Source organism: Miniopterus schreibersii (assembly GCF_964146895.1).
Source record: "Miniopterus schreibersii genome assembly, chromosome: X".
NCBI lineage: Eukaryota > Metazoa > Chordata > Mammalia > Chiroptera > Miniopteridae > Miniopterus > Miniopterus schreibersii.
This window is the reverse complement of record NC_138104.1, coordinates 79,145,815-79,166,239: the sequence shown is the minus strand read 5'-3', so window position 1 is coordinate 79,166,239 and position 20,425 is coordinate 79,145,815. Positions and strand designations below refer to the sequence as shown.

At 34.0% G+C, this 20,425-nt stretch overlaps 1 pseudogene across 1 annotated transcript in view; it reads right to left on the bottom strand.

Annotated features, from left to right (window-relative positions):
• Window positions 1–577: 577 nt before the first annotated feature.
• The window catches only part of LOC308551031 (MICOS complex subunit MIC27 pseudogene), a 41,001-nt pseudogene continuing 21,153 nt past the window's right edge, over window positions 578–20,425 (bottom strand). Inside the window, exon 2 of the transcript in view lies at window positions 578–1,377. The product of the transcript in view is annotated as an MICOS complex subunit MIC27 pseudogene (transcript). The remainder of the gene's footprint in view (window positions 1,378–20,425) is intronic.

Below are 20,425 nucleotides of genomic sequence, written 5' to 3'. Positions count from 1 at the left end.
GTGCCCACTTTCCATTCCTATGAAGCAAATAAACCCCAAAACCATTGGCTTAAAACCACCACTATTTTCTTTTGTCACAAAATATAGATATTTTATTTCAGCTTTGAGAAATGGAAAAAGAGGATAGGGAACACATCCTTCCACAAACCATTTTAATTTAACTGATGTTAATTAGAAAAAGTTAAAGTAAATATATGTGCATATAAGTATTGATATATACACATACATATTTTTTCAGATCTTAGTCTCATAACTGTTCACATATTTATTCTATTTTATAAAAGTTTATCTTCATTGTTGAAAATACATATTTACTCTATTTTTTGTTTATAAACTCCCTTAAATATCATCAAACACATCCTAATATTACTATCTCTGCCTCTTCACCAATTGTTTAATATTGTTTGGATTGTATTCACGGTTTGTATCAATTATGTGATTGGTCAAAGTATACATTAGAAGATATAAGGGTTAACTTTGCTTTAAGTTATGCTCTATGTGTCACCATTACCCATTGGATAATTTTTTACAATTATTTGGAACTGTACACATCTTGTAGTTCTCCATGTAGACTATTTCAGCTGTACATGTCCACATTTTCTGGATGGAACTGCCCATGATCCATGAGCTTGGAGTCAGGCATAAACTGTGTAGCACTTGGGATGAGCTCTGATTTGGTCTTTATTTCAGATCTGAGTTCTTCTGGCAAAGCCACTGGGTGTTTCAGGTCATGAGCTGTTTTTGCAGGTATTTCTATTTCAGAAGGGCTTCCTAACTTTTTGGTCCATTTAAATTAAACTTTAGTTTTTCATTTAGTTCAGGAAGTGACTTTTTTTGTTGTTGTTTTTGCCCACAAAGATTTAACTGTTTTGTAAATCTTCTGGCTTTTAGCATGTCTTTTTCCCAGTTACCTTTGCAATTATTACAGACTGAAATGGGTAACAAAATGTTGCTCTTAAAGTGGGCGGTCCCGATGGATTAGAAATTTTCTTAAATCTAGAACCTTATCTTGCTGAAATCAAGCTTGTCAATCTTGAAAGTATAATCACTCCAATTTTTGGAAGAAAATCTCATGGTGGATTCTTTGGCTAACATATGTGTCTACCTTTTCCAAATTGCACTATATCCATTATCTCACTTTTCACAAAGACATAAACACCCTTGCACCAGCCAATATAATGACCAGTTGTAGTGCAGATGGAGGCAAAGCTTATTTGTAAACTGCCAGGCTGCTTTTGATCATATTTATACTGGAGAGGTGGTGAAATATATATGGGGTGTTGCTGTGGATTCGCTAGCTGTTTTTCGGGATTCCTCTTCTTTGGTTGCATAAACACTTATAGATGCACACATCAGACTTTCAGTCATGGTTGTCAGCTTTCACTTCTCTGTTCCTCTTTATGTGATGTGTCTTTCTTCTCTGGTTGTTTTCTATTTTTCAGCAGTGGAAAAATGATGTGTACAGGGGTATTGGATGTGTCTATGTGTATGGTATTTATCATACATGGAGTTCTATTCACTTCTTAGAGCTCTGATTTGATGTGTGTCATTATTTTTAGAAAATTCTCAATCATTGTTTTTCAAATATTTCTTCTGCCTTTAATGTCAGCCAGGTCTGTGACCTTCTCCATCCAAGTTTTCATACAGAAAGCAAAACACTTTTTTTTTTAATCTTACAATATCTGTGGGACAAAAATTCTGGCATGTACAAGCTGGGTACCCCTAGCTCAAGATTTCCCACAAGGCTCTAATCAAGGTGTGGATGGGTTTAACTCACTGCTATAAGTAGCCTCTAATGCTATGAATATCATTCCTTCTTTTTCTGTCATTCATTTTTACTATTTCTCTGACCCGCTTTACTTCTTTATTTCTTTTTCATTATCTTGGTTGTTTTCTTGTGTCTCTTTAATACCCCTTATTAAATTTCATTTGAATTTATTATCCCTTGGGTATGCTTTATTTCTAATATAATTTTGTCTGTGTAAAATACGTTTCCTGAATAAATCAACTTTCTTTTTATATCTCCCTGTTTTTTTTACTATTTCCTTTCCTAGGTTTTAAAATTTCTTACAAGGTGTTTTTTCATATCCTCAAATATATATTTCATTGTATTTAATTTTCACAGTTTTTTTCTGATTTATGGTTGTTTTTCTAATGAGAACTTTGACTCATGTGTGAAATTTTTTTTTCTGAATTTGTTGATTTTCCTTTTGTTCATTTTGTGTGTGTGTGTGTGTGGTGAAGAAAAGCAGAGTTTGCCACCCCAAAATATGTCTTTTTAAAGATACTGATTATTTTAATCTGGTTTTTTGTTGTTTTTTTCAAATATATCTTTATTGATTTCAGAGAAAGAAAGGGAGAGGGAGAGAAAGAGATAGAAACACTAATGATGAAAAAGTAATTGATAGGCTTCCTCTTGCACTCCCCCCACTGGGCATGTGCCCTGACCAGGAATCGAACCTCGATCTCCTGGATCATAGGTCAATCCTCAATCACTGAGCCATACTTGGACCTTCCCCCTAACTGCCTAAAATAATTTAGATAGAGGAACTGTTCCAAGAAGGAAGCTATCATTATAGATAATTATAATTTAATATAAACTAGGTATGAAAAATAAGAATCTAGCAAGGCTTTGATCAAAATCCTTGGTGTCCCATTGTTAAAGATGACCCAGCAAACATTTGCTTACCAAACATTTGTTTTTCCATCTCCATGTGAATTGCTCTTCTGTCCTTTGAAGTCCCAAGCTACAACCCTGCCTCTCCTTAGCTCAAGATGGCACATGAGCCTTAACTGCCTGATCTGTTGTCTATCTCATATTCTTATGGAACCCCTGTGTATACATATGTGCTAAATTTAGTCATTTTCCCTGTTAATGTGTCTCATGTAAATATGATTCTAGCCAGAAGAACTTAGAAAGGTAGCATGGAAAATTATTTTTCATCTCTTACAGTGGCATTGAAGTTGTTTTACAAGATTCACAGTTTACTGATGTCCTTCCTCTCAACATAACAAAGTCCAGACCCTTTAAGCACATTCATTTGTTTGTTTTGGTGGGTTGGAAGGGCTGTGTGTTTTCTGGTTTTATTATTTCCTTCTATCCTGTAGGAACTTACATTTCTCTCTCTAGCTTTATTTTCCCTTTATACCACCTAATTGCCCAGTGGAGTTTCTCTCCTTTATTGACATTTTTTTCCTCTTCTAGAAGATATGTGCCCCCCCCCAAAAAAAAACCATATATTTTGATAACCCTTTACTGTAACCCTTGTTTTGCTCTATTTAGAATATTCCGACTTAGGTAGAACTTAATCTTTCTGGGGCTAATTTTGGATCATTTGTATACCTCTTCCTTAGCCTCCCTTTTCTGTCTTCTGCTCATTTTTTCTCCCTTTTCCTTGTGTCTGGAAGGTAGGGCTTAAGATGGAAGCATGGGAGATTACACTGGGATTTGTTGATTTAAATTTTAAAAAATCTAATCTTACTTTGAAGTTCTGGCTTTCTATATCTTCATGTTATGCTGATGACTGTTTTTTTGTGTAAGTTTACATTTCCCATCTTGTTACCTATTATTGTTTGGGAAGATTTAGTAGGAGACTGGTAACTTGATGGCCACCATTGCTTTCAGCTACCCAGAAATTCTCCTTTTATTTTTTAACACTTCTATTTTTTTTTTAGATTTTATATTTATTTTTTAATTTTTCAATTACAGTTTACATTCAATATTATTCTGTATGTTTCAGATGTACTGCAAAGTGGTTAGAAAATCATGTACTTTACAAAGTAGTCCCCCTGCTGCTTCAAGTACTCACCCAACTCCATACATATTTATCTTGATATTTTGACTATATTCCCTATGCTATAATCTAGATCTCTGTGGCTATTCTGTAGCTACTCTGAAACAATAGCCAAGATATGGAAGCAACCCAAGTGTCCATCAGTAGATGAATGAATAAAAAAGCTGTGGTACATTTACACAATGGAATGCTGTGCAGCTGTAAAAAAGAAGGAAATCTTACCTTTTGCAACAGCACTGATGGACCTAGAGGGTATTATACTAAGTGAAATAAGTCAGACAGAGAAAGACAAATATCATATTACTTCATTTATATGCAGAATCTAATGAACAAAATAAACAAAGCAACAAAATAGAAACAGACTCATAGATACAGAAAACTGACAGTTGTCAGAGGGGAGGGGTCAGGAAGGTTAGGTGAAAAAGATGAAGGGATTAAGCAGTATGAATTGGTAGTTACACTTTTAATTAATTTTTTTAAAAATTAGTATTTTTTTGTTAAATTGGAAGCTTCAAGAAGGAAGGGGCCATGTCTATCAATTATTTTCTATCTTATTTGCCTAGTAAAGATGCAATTACTATAGAGTGAAAAGAACACTGGATTTTAATAACTACTAGAATCAGAAGGTGTATGTTTAGTTATTTTGCCTACTTAGGTCTTAGATTCTTTATAACCCAGGATCTCACAGAGTTGTTGTGGAACAAGATCAAGTATAAAAGTACCTGATGATAGTTATTTCCTCTTCATGCTCACTTAACACTTACCTAGCACGTACACACACCTCTGCATTAATAACCTGTACAGCTTTCTTTCTTATCCCATGTAATCCTAAGCATTTGGTCATTACACTAAACTTATTTATGTTCAACTTTTTCTAACTAGTCTATCATCATCTTTTTCTTGTAAATAGAAGTGTTTCAAGTTCCATTTCTTAAGATCTAGCTTTAGAAAACCTCCTTTCACATTTTTTTACTTTTATAAAAACTGTAGAACCTAAAATGTTAGTGAATATTTTATTTTTCATATAGGTAGGCAGCCTATGCTCATAGTTTATGTTAATATCAAAAAAGCCAGTGTACTGAAAGCTTACTTCTACCTTGAAATTTAGAAATAATCATATTCCTATTAGTAATAGTGATAAAACAATCACTAACACATACTGAGAGATTACTATATGCTCCTCACCATTTTAAATAGTTTAAAAGTTATCAACACATTTAATCAGTAATCACAACAATACTATCAGGTAGGTATAGTTATTATCCTCACTACATAAATAAGCAAATAAATTAAGTAACTTTCTTGTGGTCACTCAAATAGTAAATGGTGTAACCAGTGTTTGAACCTAATGAAAAAGATGTCATGAGTTAGACAAATGGTAAAATACTACTTATCCAGGTGAACTCCTCTTCAAGCTAAAAGTTCTAAGAAAAAGTAAATCTCAAAATATAATTGTTTTAAAATACTCACAATACAAAATAATTTTAAATGTAAATTCTAATTGAAAAATGATTTTTTTAAACTGAAAAATACAACAGAGATTTGAAATCTTTAATTTCCAAGAAAAAGCAAGGTTGTAAACTGCAAAGGGAGAGTGGATACTCAATGGCAGAAGGTAATAGGAGAGAAAAAAATTAGATCTGGACACAGGCTGGGGGAAATCTAGCCTTAGATAACAGATGGATTTTCATATCTGTCCATCCTCAATGGAGAGCTCAGGTCTCTCTGTGATGTCCGAAATGAAAAGTTTCAAGGCAATCAGTTAAGATGCTTTTATTTTTCACAGCAGTTCTCTTTGGGATTCTTTGATATGGAAAACAAATGAAGCAAAATCAAGTTAATGACTTTTTCAAGTCCTTCTATCAAAGGCTCCCAAATTATACCCATTGTATCAGTGGAAAGTGCCCCAGTAGGAAAATCAGTTGCTCTGGGACACAACAATGGAGAAAGGGAGAAAAGGAGGAAGAAGGAGATGCTCAGGTTAAGTGGACCCTAAAGATGGCACAAAAATACTGGTTCCAACCACAGATAATGAAGGGACTGACATTGCAAAAGGACATAATCATTTAAATTCAACCTTCATCCCGCACTTTCCTCCTTAAAAGCCAGGTGTGATCAAAGCATATACTGCAGCAACCAAAACATACATATTAGGAAATCAGTGCTCCATACTTATTATTAGATTTGGAAAAAGTATGAAAGGTTATGGACATCCATTAGAACCCCAAGCATACCTGACTTTTGTGTTATTGGGTACAATTAGCAATTAAATCCTTGGCTTTTTTTCTATTTTTTACTTAAGAAGTTGACCTTATGATTTTCTCAAAAACCATTATTTAGGTCCAAAATCCAGACTGTGCTGAGAACATAGTTCCTAAGGAAAAATAAACCTCAGGCAGATTAGATTACTTAAAAAATACACACAAGAATCTTGAAAGCTTCTATTACTTGGAAAGAGTAAGATCTGTATTGTCTTTGTCAGCTAAGGTTGCTGTTTTTACTTGAAAGATATTGACTATACTAGAATCATTTCAGACACTAAGAAATTATAAAGACATGCTAGGAATATCTGAATATAAAAATCTTATTAAAATGAACAAAATATCATACAGATCTTTTTCTTCATTGGAACAAGAGCTTAAAAAGTAGATGTCATTTCCCATGTATGCCAAACACATTTCAGAGGGGGTTAGGGAGAATAGGGAGGGAAAGAGTTTGCAGAAATTATTCCAAATGTGGTAAACAGAGAGGCAGACATGCACATCTTTTGGTATGTTAGAGTGGTGAAAGGAGAGACAGTTGTATTTTTTTCCTTTTCTCATCCCCACACCATTATATTAATTTAATTCTGTCATTTGGGGACCCAACCTTTTATTAGTTACACTAAACATCTGTCACACCTCCTCACTTGACATGCACACTTAGAACTGCCTGTAAATAACAGATTTTTTACTGTGGCAACTGCAAGTCACTTAAAGCCCCTCTCTTCCTACTTTATCATCAAGGCATGATAATTTGTTAAATCTCATTGGATTAATGAAGGTCCCACTAGCCTAGCTTGCCCTCCAGTTGCCCTGAATCTGCAGAAGAAGGAAGGAAGGGTTTGAGTAACTAATAAAATGCACCCTTAATCTAGTGAACCACATTAATTGAATTTGGAGAGTTAAAATACCCAGAAAATAAACAAGAATGATGTTGGAAAAGAGCAGTCACTTCACAAATTACATATGATGGTCATGTCTGGGATGCTTACATATTTTTTAGAATCCCTACACAGCTGGATCTGACTTATTACTTCTGTCCTTTTGTCCTGATTGTTTAGAGAATATTTGTTTATAGCTAAACTCAAAAGAGCAGATTGCAGTACAGACACAAGACACATTTCAGTGCAATATCTCTGAGTAGAAAACTTAAATTCCCTTGTCATAAAATAAGCATTCAATGAGGGATGGATGTTGTAAAAAAATAAAAGAAATGATGAGAAAACTCAATCCACACCCAGAATTCTGTGAAGGTCACTTCAGGATGATGATTGGGAAGAAATGAAGCTGTGTATTTGTGAATGAAATTAATATACAAATCTATAAAGTATGAGGGCTGACCATGAGATGAATACATATCTTTCTTCCTACCAAATTATAGTTTATCGCTCTTCTTGGAAGGATTGCCTATCTGAGTGCTGACCCCAAGGAAGCTTGTTCCCCAATGCGTTGTCCCTGATAGGTATAAATGTTACATTTAATCATGTATTGTGCATTGATGTCAAAAGGAAACTAATTAAGAATAATTTTCAGGCTTTCAGAATTAAGGTCCCCTCAATGGCCTGAGAATTACTTGCAGGTTTGGAATGGTTCCAACTGTGTGCTGGATCTGGGCAATGATCCTGCACTCATATAAATTCTGTAGTTAATGGTCAAATAATAGAGCCACAATTCATGGGAAGCATATTTTTCTGTCCTGAAGAATCAAGTCTCTGCAGATGTTAGTGAATGCATCAGTGTTCGTTGCTATTGTAAATTCTCTTAAAGCTTCCTCCTAAATCCACAAAATCTCCCAAAGCATTTCAAGTTTGTAGATTTTCTATTATTCTAAATGTGGTGTTTTCATGGCTTATTTACTTAAAGTCTCATTGTACATTTGTGAAATTTCTTGGCATGGTGATGTTTCAGTGATATCATTAGTCTCTCTGTATGAATAAATGCTCCCAAGACTGCTTCAAATATCTTCATTGTCCACTTCTCTGAATGGCAAACTAATTTTGTATAATTTTTATAACATTCTATTCTTACCATTTCAGAGGAGTCTTCGAGCTACACAATAACTGGTATTGAACAATAACTTATTTACTCTCATTCACTTACTCTAAGCATACATTATTGATTTCTGGTCTACACAGGTATGGCCTTTAGTCTTGATTCCATCATGTACTTATTAACCTTATTTGGTGCATAGTAGATGCCTAATTAAATTTACTAGATAAAATTCATTAATGGATTAATCTCATATATACATAGCTAGCCTTATTGCTTGGATCTTAGGGTTTTGTGCATTACAAACAGTGGAAGGACAATTTCAACAATTGATCCAATGAATACCTCTGGGAAAACTGTCAACATGGAAGACTCAGAAATATGTCTTGTTTCAACTTTACCAGGGCATAGATGACCCTTGCTGATTTAGTTCCTTGGCATTAAGATGAAGCTTTTAGAAACTAAACCTGACACTGGCTGTATAAGCGTAGAGCTGAGCTGTGACCCCTGAATTTGTGTACTGTACAGATGGGCATGGGCAAGACTTGTCATCACCACATCCCCCAGGGAACTGATGTATGCATTATTCCTGCAGGTAAGTAGACTATTAAAAAGAGCCTATTTGAATTGAGGCTAAAAGCCTGCTGGGGCAGACCAGGAAAAGGGGAGTGCTAGAAGAGTTAGGTCAGAGGAACTGACAGCTGACCACTGACTTGAGGCTGTGTGCCCAGGAAAGAGGAGGACAGCCAAAATGGGGAAACAAACAAAAAAAGACAAATGAAAGAACAAGAGAATTCTCCAGAAGAAGAGCTAAAGGAAATATAAATAAGCAATCTATCAGATATAGAGTTCAGAATACTGATTATAAGGATGCTCAACAGCATGAGAAAAGATATGGAAACTATAAAGGAAATTAATAATGACATAGCAGAAATAAAACATTGAAAGAAATAAATTGCAGATTAGTGGAAGCTGAAGATCAAATCAGTGATTTACCAGACAGGGTAGAAAAAATTACTCAATCAGAGGTCCAAAAAGAAAAAAAAATTTAAAAAACAGAAGGACAGTTTAAGAGAACTGTGGAACAATGCAAAATGTAACAATATTTGCATCATAATAGTAGCAGAATGAGAAGAAAGTAAGCAAGGGGTAGAGAATCTGTTTGAAGAAATAATGGCAGAAAACTTCCCTAAACTGGTCAAGGAAAAAGTCACACAAGTTCAGGAGGCACAAAGAGCCCCAGGCAAGAAGGACCCAAAAAGGCCCATGCCCAGAGATATTATCATTAAAATGGCAAAAATTCAAGACAGAGAATCTTAAAGGGAGCAAGAAGAAAGCAATCTGTTACTTACAAAAGAGCTCCCATAAGGCTGTCAGCTGATTTCTCATCAGGAACTCGACAGGCCAGAAGGGAATAATATCTGGTATTCAAGGTAATGAAAAGCAAGGATCTGAAACCAAGACTACTCTATCATTCAAAATAGATAGTGAAATAAAGAGCTTCCCAGACAAAAAAAGATTAAAGGAATTTATCACCACCAAACCAGCACTGCAAGAAATGTTAAAGGAACTGCTGTAATAAGAAGTAGAAATAGAGAGAGAAACATAGGCATAAAGAATTAAAATGACAATAGATAAGTATCTATCAATAATAATCTTAAATGTAAATGGAATAAATGGTCCAATCAAAAGACATAAGGTAGCTGAATGGATAAGAAAACATCACCCAAATATATGCTATCTACAAGAGACCCACTTCAGAACAAAAGAGTCACATAGGATGAGAGTGAAGGGATGCAAAAAATTTTCCATGCAAATGGAAATGAAACAAAAGCTGGGGTAGCAATACTCATATCTGATAACATAGACTTCAAAATGAAGGCCATAAGAAGAGATAAGCAAGGTCACTACATAATACTAAAGGATTCGATCCAGCAAGAAGATATAGCCCTGGTAAACATATATGCACCCAGTATAGGAGTACCTAAATGTATATATTAAAACAACAACAACAACAAAAAAACTTCTGGAGGATTTTAAAGGAGATCGACAACAATACAGTCATAATAAGGAACATTAACACCTCACTGGTTTCACTGGATAGATCTTCCAGTCAAAAAATCAACAAAGAAATAGTGACCCTAAATGACACACTAGATCAGATGGATTTAATTGCCATTTACAGAACATTTTACCCCAAAGCTGCAGAATATACATTCTTCTCAAGTGCACAAGTGACATTCTCAAAGACATGTTCAGACACAGAACAAGCCTCTACAAGTTCAAGAAGATTGAAATTATATCAAGCATCTTCTCGAATCACAATAGCATGAAATTAGAAATCAACTACAGTAAAAACATTCAAAAACATTCCAACACATAGAGGCGAAATAACATGTTATTAAACAATGAATGGGTTACCAATGAGATCAGGGAAGAAATAAAAAACTTCCTGGAAACAAATGAAAATGAACACACAACAACCAAAAATCTGAGGGACACAGCAAATGCAGTCCTGAGAGGGAAGTTCATAGCACTACAGGCCTACTTGAAAAAACCAAGAAAAACTTTTAATAAACTATCTAACCCTTCAACTTAAAGACCTAAAATGAGAAAAACCAGAAAAGCCCTGCGTAAGTAGAGAGAAGGGAATAATATAGATCAGAGTGGAAATAAATGACATAGAGCCAATATATATCTGTATCATCTATATATCTATATCTATATCTATATCCATATCTATATTTCTGTATCTATATCTATATCTAATCTATCTATATCATCTATATCTATATCCATATCTATATCTATATATCTATCTATATCCATCTATCTACTATCTATCTATCTATCTATCTATCTATCTATCTATCTATCTATCTATCTATCATCTATCTATCATCTATCTATCTATCTATCTATCATCTATCATCTATCTATCTATCATCTATCTATATCTATCTATCTATCTATCTATCTATCTATCTATCTATCTATCTATCTATCTATATCTATCTATCATCTATCATCTATATCTATCATCTATCTATCTATCATCTATCTATATCATCTATCTATGAAACCAAGAGCTGGTTCTTTGAAAAGATAAACAAGATTGATGCACCTTTAGCTGGATTCATCAAGAAATAAAGAGAGAGGACCCAAATAAACAAAATCAGAAATGAAAGAGTTGATGTAACAACTGACATCACAGAAATACAAAGGATTGTAAAAAAATACTGTGAACAACTATATGCCAACAAGCTGGACAATGTGGACAAAATGGACAAATTCCAAAGAAAATACAATCTTACAAAGTTGAGTTGGGAAGAATCAGAGAACCTGAATAGGCCAATATCAGCTGATGAAATTGAAGAAGTAATAGCAAAACTCCCAGCAAACAAATGCCCTGTCCTGGACATCTTCACAGGGGAGTTCTATCAAACACTCAAAGAAGGACTAACACTTATCCTCCTCAAATTATTCCCAAAAAATCAAAGAGGAAGAAAAACTCTGAAGCTCTTTTATGAGGCCAGCATTATCCTAATTCTAAAATTAGATAAAGATACTACAAAAAAAGGAGAATTACAGGCTGATATCCCTGATGAACATAGATGCTAAAATCCTCAACAAAATACTAACAAATCAGATCTAGGAATATATTAAAAAGATCATACATCATGGCAAAGTGGAATTTATTCCACGGAATCAAAGCTGGTACAATATTCTCAATTCAATAAAAGTCATACATCACATAAACAAACTGAAAGACAAAAATCACATGATCTTAACAACAGGCACAGAAAAAGCATTCAACAAAATCCAGCACCCATTTTTGATAAAAACTCTCAGTAAAGTGGGAATAGAAGGATCATACCTGAAAATAATAAAGACCATATATGACACACCTACAGCCAAAATCATACTCAATGGGCAAATCTAAAACCATTTCCCCTAAGAACAGGAACAAGACAGGGGTGTCCACTTTCACCACTTTTATTCAGCATAGTACTGGAAGTCCTAGCCACAGTGATCAGACAAGAAGAAAACATAAAAGGTATTGGAAAGGAGGAAGTAAAACTGTCATTATTTGCAGATGACATGATATTGTACAAAGAAAACCCTAAAGACTCCATCAAAAAACTACTAGATTTAATAAATGAATTTGGCAATGTAGCAGGATACAAAATTAACACCCAGAAATCAGATGGAATTTTTAGACACCAATAATGAACTCTCAGAAGGAGATACTAAAAAAAAATCCCATTTACAATTGCAACAAAACAAATAAGATTCTTAGGAATAAACTTAACCAAGGAGGTAAAAAACCTGTACTTGGAAAACTACAGGATGTTGCAAAAAGAGATAGAGGAAGATATAAACAAGTGGAAGAATATACCATGTTAATGGATTGGAAGAATTAACATCATTAAAATGTTCCTACTACCCATAGCAATCTATAGATTCAATGCAATCCCCATTAAAATACCAACAGCATATTTCACATATCTCGGACAAATACTCCAAAAATTTATATGGAATAAAAAAAGAACCCTAATAATTGCAGCAATCTTTAGAAAGAAGAAAAAAGTTGGAGGGTCCACAATACCAGATATCAAGTTATAATACAAATCCAGTGTAATCAAAACAGCCTGGTATTGGCACAAAACCAGGAATATAGATCAGTGAAACAGAACAGATAATGCAGAAATCTACCAAAGCCATTACACTCAACTGATATTTGACAAAGGAGGCAAGAGCATACAATGGAGTAAAGACAGTGTTTTCAATAAATGGTATTAGGAAAATTGGTCAGGTACATGCAAAAAAAATGAAATTAGACCACCAATTTACACCATACACAAAAGTAAACTCAAAATTGATAAAAGGCTTAAGTGTAAGACATGAAACCATAAAAATCCTAGAAGAAAACTTAGGCAGCAAAATATCAGACATCTCTCATAGCAATATGTTTGCCAATACATCTCCTAGGTTAAGGGAAACAAAGGAAAAAATAAACAAATGGGACTACATCAAAATAAAATGCTTTTTCACATCAAAAGAAGTCATCAACAAAATGAAAAGGGAGCACTCTGTATGGGAGAGTGTATTTGCCAATGATAGATCTGATAAGGTGTTAATATCTAAAATACATATGGAACTCATACAACTTAACAAAATGAAGATAAACAAACTGAAAAATGGGCAAAGGACCTAAATAGACACTTCTCCAAAGAAGACATGCAGATGGCTAAGAGACATTTGAAAAAATGTTTAAAGCCACTAATCATCAGTGAGATGCAAATTAAAACAACGAGGTATCACCTCACACTTGTAAGAATGGCTACCATCAACAAATCAACAATTGAAAAGTGCTAGCAAGGATGTAGAGGAAAGGGAACCCTAGTATACTGCTGGTGGGAATGTAGATTGGTGCAGCCACTATGGGAAACAGTGGAACTGCCATTTGACCCAGTGATCCCATTTCTAGGAATATATCCTAAGAAAGTCAAAACACTAATCAGAAAGAATATATGCATCCCTATGTTCATAGCTAGCAATTTGCAATGACTAAGATCGGGAAACAGCCCAAATGCCCATTAGTAGATGAGTGGATAAAAAAAGCCATGGTACATTTACACCATGGAATACTATGCAGCAGTAAAAAAGAAGAATCTCTCATCCTTTGGGACACCATGGAGAGTATTATGCTAAGTGAAATAAGCCAGTCAGAGAAAGAAGAGTGTTAAATGATCTCACTCATATATGGACTTTAATCAACAAAATAAACTGAAGAACAAAATAGATTTAGAGACTTAGAAGCATGGAACAAACAGATGAAACTCAGTAGGAACGCAGGGGTGGGGGAGTGGGTGGGGAGAGATTAATGAAACAACTTATATGCTTTTATGCATAACCCATGGACACAGACAATAGTATGGGAAAGGCTTGGGGGTCGGGCGCATGTTGGGTGGAGGGGATCAATAGGTGAGAAAGGGGGGAAATCTGCAATACTTTCAACAAGAAATAAAAAAAAAATAAAAACAAAAAGTACCTATTTGTAGGACACTTTGTTGTAACTGTTATTTTATAGACAGGTAGTTTCTTTAGAAGTGTTGCATGTGCATAATCCTCTTTATGAATTGCAAATAATTACTGGTTTCCATGCTTGAACAGTTTTATCTCCTTTGGCTCAATTAAATTTGGCAGGATAAATATTTGTGAGGAAGAAGTGTATGATTTTATAGGTAAATCTGTGAACATTGCTTCTTACTGTGGTTCATTGTTTAGAAACTGCTTTTTATGTCAACAGCATTCAAGGTGTGTCTCTGAACCTTTGTCAAATGAATTAAAAGACACTTCTTATATTAAGCCTTCCGGCATATTTTTTAGAAGTTTACTGCTTGATTCTTTCTAAATAATGCATTTAACAGAAGGAGAATATTGTGTTGACTTACTCAAAGAGTATCACATATTTAAATACAGTCAACCAAAAGTCCCATATTCTGAAGTCTATACTTAGATACCAGTTGTTGTTTTTTATTTCTAATTCATAGTCCCTCACTGAATGAGTTTGTTCACTAGGAAATGGAAGGGGATTTTGTTTACTTATATATTATCTTATTTAAGGGTTTCACTTACTTTGCAACATGAAGTTAAATTAACTCATTATAAGGATGAGCTTTTTTATTAAACTCAGCCAATTCTGCACTTTTTTATGCTCATAGACTGAACATTATTTCCCAGTTATTACAAAAGCCTAATAGTATATTTTAATATCATCATAAAAAGGGACCATATTTTTGAAACATTTCTATGTATTTACACATTCTACAACTAGGCTCTAGGAATTTCCTGCCTGTTAAAGCATTGAGTTTAAGTGTTTCAGGAGAAGGATAGGTACACTCACCAGAGAACTTTCTCATGTCTCAGCATAAGGTCAAATTAACTTTTTTTCACATTTTTAAAATAATATTGAACTTAATTGAAAAATAAATGGGTCAAATTCTTTTTTCTCTCTCTCTCTCTCTCTCTTTTTTTTTTTTTTTTTTGCATTTGTAAGAAAATAATAAGCTTGAAAACCTGGTTTTGGGGAGAGGAAGAAATTTTCATAAATTCCGTTAGCATTTCAAAGATAAAGTATGGAAGCTCTTGATAGATGTTTCTATTGTTACCAATACCCTCCTGAACTCCTTGAAGTTAGTGAGCCCATACATCTACTACTGGCAATAGACTACTGGCAGAGGTAATGGATGGCTCTTCTGGACTGACAGTGAAATACCTCTGTTTAATCTTCCCTTTCAAACAAATACCTCTGTTTTAATCTTCCCCTTCCCTGAAGTGGTGCATTAAAATGGCAGAGATGCAAGATTGAAGCAGTATGCATTGCTGGGTTATCTGATGAAGACAGTTGCACTGTAGAGTCACCTGACCTAAACTAGATTGTATGTGTTAAAAAATATATTTCATGTGTTAATCTACTGAAACTTGGGGGTGTCTTATTACTACATCATAACTCAATCTTATTTTGATAAGAACAGGCTATGCTCATTGTATTTTCTTCCATGAAATTGAGAAAATACTTCTGCTGTATGAAGACTAGGATATGAGTTTTAGTGCTCCAGAATAAGTGTAAGGAAAGACATTGAGCCCCTTTCTTCTGAATGGAGGGATTATAGGACAAAGGAGGGCAAAAGGAGATCAAGAAAGGTAAGCATAGCCTGGCCAGCGTGGTTTAGCGGTTGAGCATTGACCTATGATCCAGGAGATCGAGGTTCGATTACCAGTCAGGGCACATGCCCAGACTGTGGGCCCGATCCCCAGTAAGGGATGGTGCAATGTCTCTTTCATCATTGACGTTTCTATCTCTCTCTCTCCCTCTCCCTTCCTCTCTCTGAAATCAATAAAGACATATTTAAAAAAAAAAAAAGAAAAGAAAAGAAAGGCTAGCATACATGAGGTCTTTTGTTTTTACCGTCTCTCAGTGTTGAGTGTTGGTGGTGGTAGAGTAAGAATATAGATATTTATATTCTTCCAAAGCTTTCTTCTTTGTCAATTTCATTTCCCAATTTTCGTCACATACATTTGCTATTATACTTCAATAAATTAACTTTACTCTTCCCTGGTCCTGGAGTTTATAGTGTTGCCCTTACACAATATTATTTAATCCCTCTTTTAGTCTTTAAGGTTACAAACATTCATTGGCATTCAGTTTAGATGGATGATGCAATGGAATAGAAGCATTGCCTCCAAAACTGACTGAAAAAGATGATTTACTTGGATAAAATAGTCAGTGTATATCCAAAATCCTTGATTACTAAAATCAGTCATTCTACTTTCTCTGAAAGTTTTAGTGTCTCTGACTAAGATAACAATTTTCATTTTTCTTTCCTGTGAATTCATTTGCAAAATTTTCTACTAATCATTACTTTCAATTGCATTCTTAATTAATATGTTCAATGTTCAATATTTCTTGTGCAAGGTTTACTCCTCTATTATTAAAGTGTTTTCCCAGAATGTCTTACAAGTGCTATTTTCTAAATAGCATTTGATTTGGCCTTTACTATGTTGTCAATGCCCTTATAAGCACATGTTTGCAGTTGTTCACTGGTGGCATCTAAACTAAGCTCTGATTAAGCCTGTTATTCTCATCTACATCTTATGGAAGCCAAAACCTTGCTTCCTCTAATTATAGGTTCAGTTTTTTAACCAGTTGTTATATATCTTCTTTACTTATCACTGACCAAGCTTATGTAAATTGGTGGTAATTATTCTAAATTGCCACAACAAACACTTTGATCTCATTTAATAATATGTTTTATTTTAGTTATAAATTACACATCACCTTAATATAGTTTTGCATAATGTAAGAAATGTTTTTATCAGTATGTACGGATGGAGTCAGAAGGTTTAAGGATTTCCTTCTCTCTGGTTTAATTCTCAGAAGATAATTTTGTGTCTAATAATAAGTGAGATTAAACACCTGTAGCTGTAAACTAAGATATGATTGATGTGGATGTGGCTGATATTTGGAAAATACTCAAGTCTAGGTGACTAAGGTATCTCTTTTGGAAGGCAAGACTGGAATTTTTTTAACCTAGACAGTTAAATTACAACCAATTGCATTGTATCCAATCTGAAGATAAAAGAAAGTGAACCTATAAAAGAGGAGTGAAAAAAATATGTCCAAAAAGAAGACACACTGGACCTGAAGGACATGTTTATATTACAATAAAAAAACAGATTCTGGTGCACTGTGTTTGCCTGCCCCACTACAACAGATTTATCCATGGCCAGAGCTATCCATCTCCTTTGGCTCTAAGTGTGCACTAACCACGCAACTTTTAAATTACTATTTTGGTTTCCCAGAGACCTTGATTCAAGGTAGACTATGCACTGGACCGCGGAGATCAGTTTGAGTTATGGATAAAGTGACCATATGTCTTGTTTTGTCCTGGATAGCCACAGTCCCAGCTTAATTATGTATAGTTCCCCCTTTCAATCTTAAAAGTGTCAAAATTTAGACAATAAATTATGCCTCACTCTAGTTTATGAGTAATTTTTTAGCCATGAATTTATTTAAAAGCAATTTACACACCAGCCTCACAAGTTTGACCCTGATAAACACAGAGTATACTGACAAATTAATTTGATAAATTTGCAAATATAAGGAACAGGCTCCAGGGATTCCACCAAGATGGTGCTACCCTGTGGAATCCTGTATAATCTCTTCTTGGACATCTCCAATTCATTTCTCAGATTCCTGTATGTGTTAAAATAAATAAAAATATGTGTGTACACACATATGTACATGTCACATGTTAATATTTGAGTGGACTGGGTAAAAAAGAGTAAATGGACTCACATTTGGCTATGTATATTAGTTTCCAGGCTAGAGGAGCAGGATAATAGAATTGAGTGGAAAGATGATTAAAATTTTACTTGAATATTTTAGTGTATCACTTATTATGGTGTGTTATGCTAATTTTACAAGTTTTGAAAATATTTTGAGACAAAATTCACATCACATATAATTTACTATTTTAATCATTTTAAAATGTACAATTCAGTGATTTTTAGCATATGCACAATGTTGTGCAACTATCATCAATATCTAATTCCAAAATATTTACATCACCATAAAATAAAACCCTATATCTAGAGTTTTATTCCACATTTCTCACATTCCTGGAAACCACTGATCTACTTTCTGTCTCAATGGATTTTGCTTAATCCAAACATTTAATATGAATTAAATACAATATGTGGCCTTTTGTGTCTGGCTTCTTTCACGTAACATAATGTTTTCAAGGTTCATCCATATTGCAGAATGTATCAGTACTTCATTTTTTCTTATGGCCAAATAATATTCCATTCTATGTATATACCAAATTTTGTTTATATAACCATCAGCTGATGAACATTTGGATTATTTCCCCTTTGTGGTTTTTATGAATAATGTTGTTATGAACATTCTTATGCACGTGTGTGTAAATACATGCATGTACAAAACTTTGTACACATATATGCTTATATACACACATATCCACACGCATGCACATATATTTTTCAAGTGTGAATATAAACAGTGTTTTGGACATTTAAGGAGTTAGAAAGTTTGTGGGTCACAAAACCTTCATTAAAGAGATTTACTCTATCTCTACCTTTTCTTGAGGTCAATATCTTCTTTTCCTGAGATTTATTTTTCATTTTGCCAAGCACAGTATGGCTACTTAAATATTTGCTGATGCATCAAGTCACAAAATTTAATATTAGTCTAGACTGAAAACTCCAGAGAATCTCATCTGAACATGAAAAGTACATGCATATGTGTTTGTGTTTACATGTGTATATGTTGTGGGTTGGCTGTGGAATGAAGAAAGTGAAAGCATGTTAACATTGTTTTCATAGAAAGATGATGTCATAACTAATGATTAACTCTGCATTTTCACATTTAAATATAAAGTAATATATAATTAATTTTATGTATATTTTTATGTGTATTAAAGTTTCTTTTTTTTAAAAATATATCTTTATTGATTTCATAGAGAGGAAAGGAGAGGGATAGAGAGATAGAAACATCAATGATGGGAGAGTCATTGATCAGCTGCCTCATGCGCGCCCCTGACTGGGGATCGAGCCCGCAACCCAGGCATGTGCCCTGATCGGGAATCGAACCCCGAATGCCTGGTTCCTGGGTCGACACTCAACCACTGAGCCATGCTCAGCCGGGCTAAAATTTCAATTTAAATACAGAAATGGGATGTATTGCAAGGGAATAGTGAATGAAAAGAAGTTGAAAACTCAACAAAATGAAGGAAAGACAATTTAACTCAAAGATAAAATATGCTAAATACAAATTAACACAAAGCTTGAAAAATAAAGACTATAACCAAGACTGGAGAAACATGTGCAAACATATAAATCCTCATAATAAATATGGACAGATTTATCTTCCCAATAAATGAACAGACACCCTCTTAATGGGGAAAATGAGAAGGTTTTTTCTTTTCTTTTCTTTCTTTCTTTCTTTCTTTCTTTCTTTCTTTCTTTCTTTCTTTCTTTCTTTCTTTCTTTCTTTCTTTCTTTCTTTCTTTCTTCCTTCCTTCCTTCCTTCCTTCCTTCCTTCCTTCCTTCCTTCCTTCTTTCTTTCTTTCTTTCTTTCTTTCTTTCTTTCTTTCTTTCTTTCTTTCTTTCTTTCTTTCTTTCTTTCTTTCTTTCTTTTGTTTAGCAATTGAGTTCTTGTTTTCTGAATGCTTATTACTATGTAACATAATTTTACAACTTTACTAAAAAGCACATAATCCTCCACATTTACATATGCCAAGAATAAATTCAAGATGGATAAAATAGCTAAATCTCAAAAACCAAGGCATAAAAATTAAAGTGTATTTTTATAATTTTCAAGTAGAAAATAAACAGATGCTAAAAATAATGATTTTATCACAAGAAAATTAAAGGAAAGCTTCATATCCCCCCAGAAACAAATGCTTGGAAGAAGATATTTGTTTCATATAACATATAATGGATTAATATGAAGTGAGAGGGACCAGAATTTGCCACCCCAAAACATGAATTTTGTGATACTAGTTTTAAGCTGGTTAAACAAAAGACTCAGAAAGAAACTTTGACCCTTCCCCTTACCTCTCTAAATGAATTCAGATAGAAAAACCTTCTTCAGCAAGGAAACCTTAGCTTATTCACCTTAGCATATATGAGTTAAATATGGTAGGCAGTATTCAAGCAAAAGCCTGTTTGTTGAACTCCCCTCTGTGTTCCACTGTTTCTGGGTGGCTCATGCTGTCCATGTTGTCCAATTTGTTGGCATATAGTTACTCATAGCATTTTTTTACAGTCTTTTGTATTTCTGTTGGATTGGGT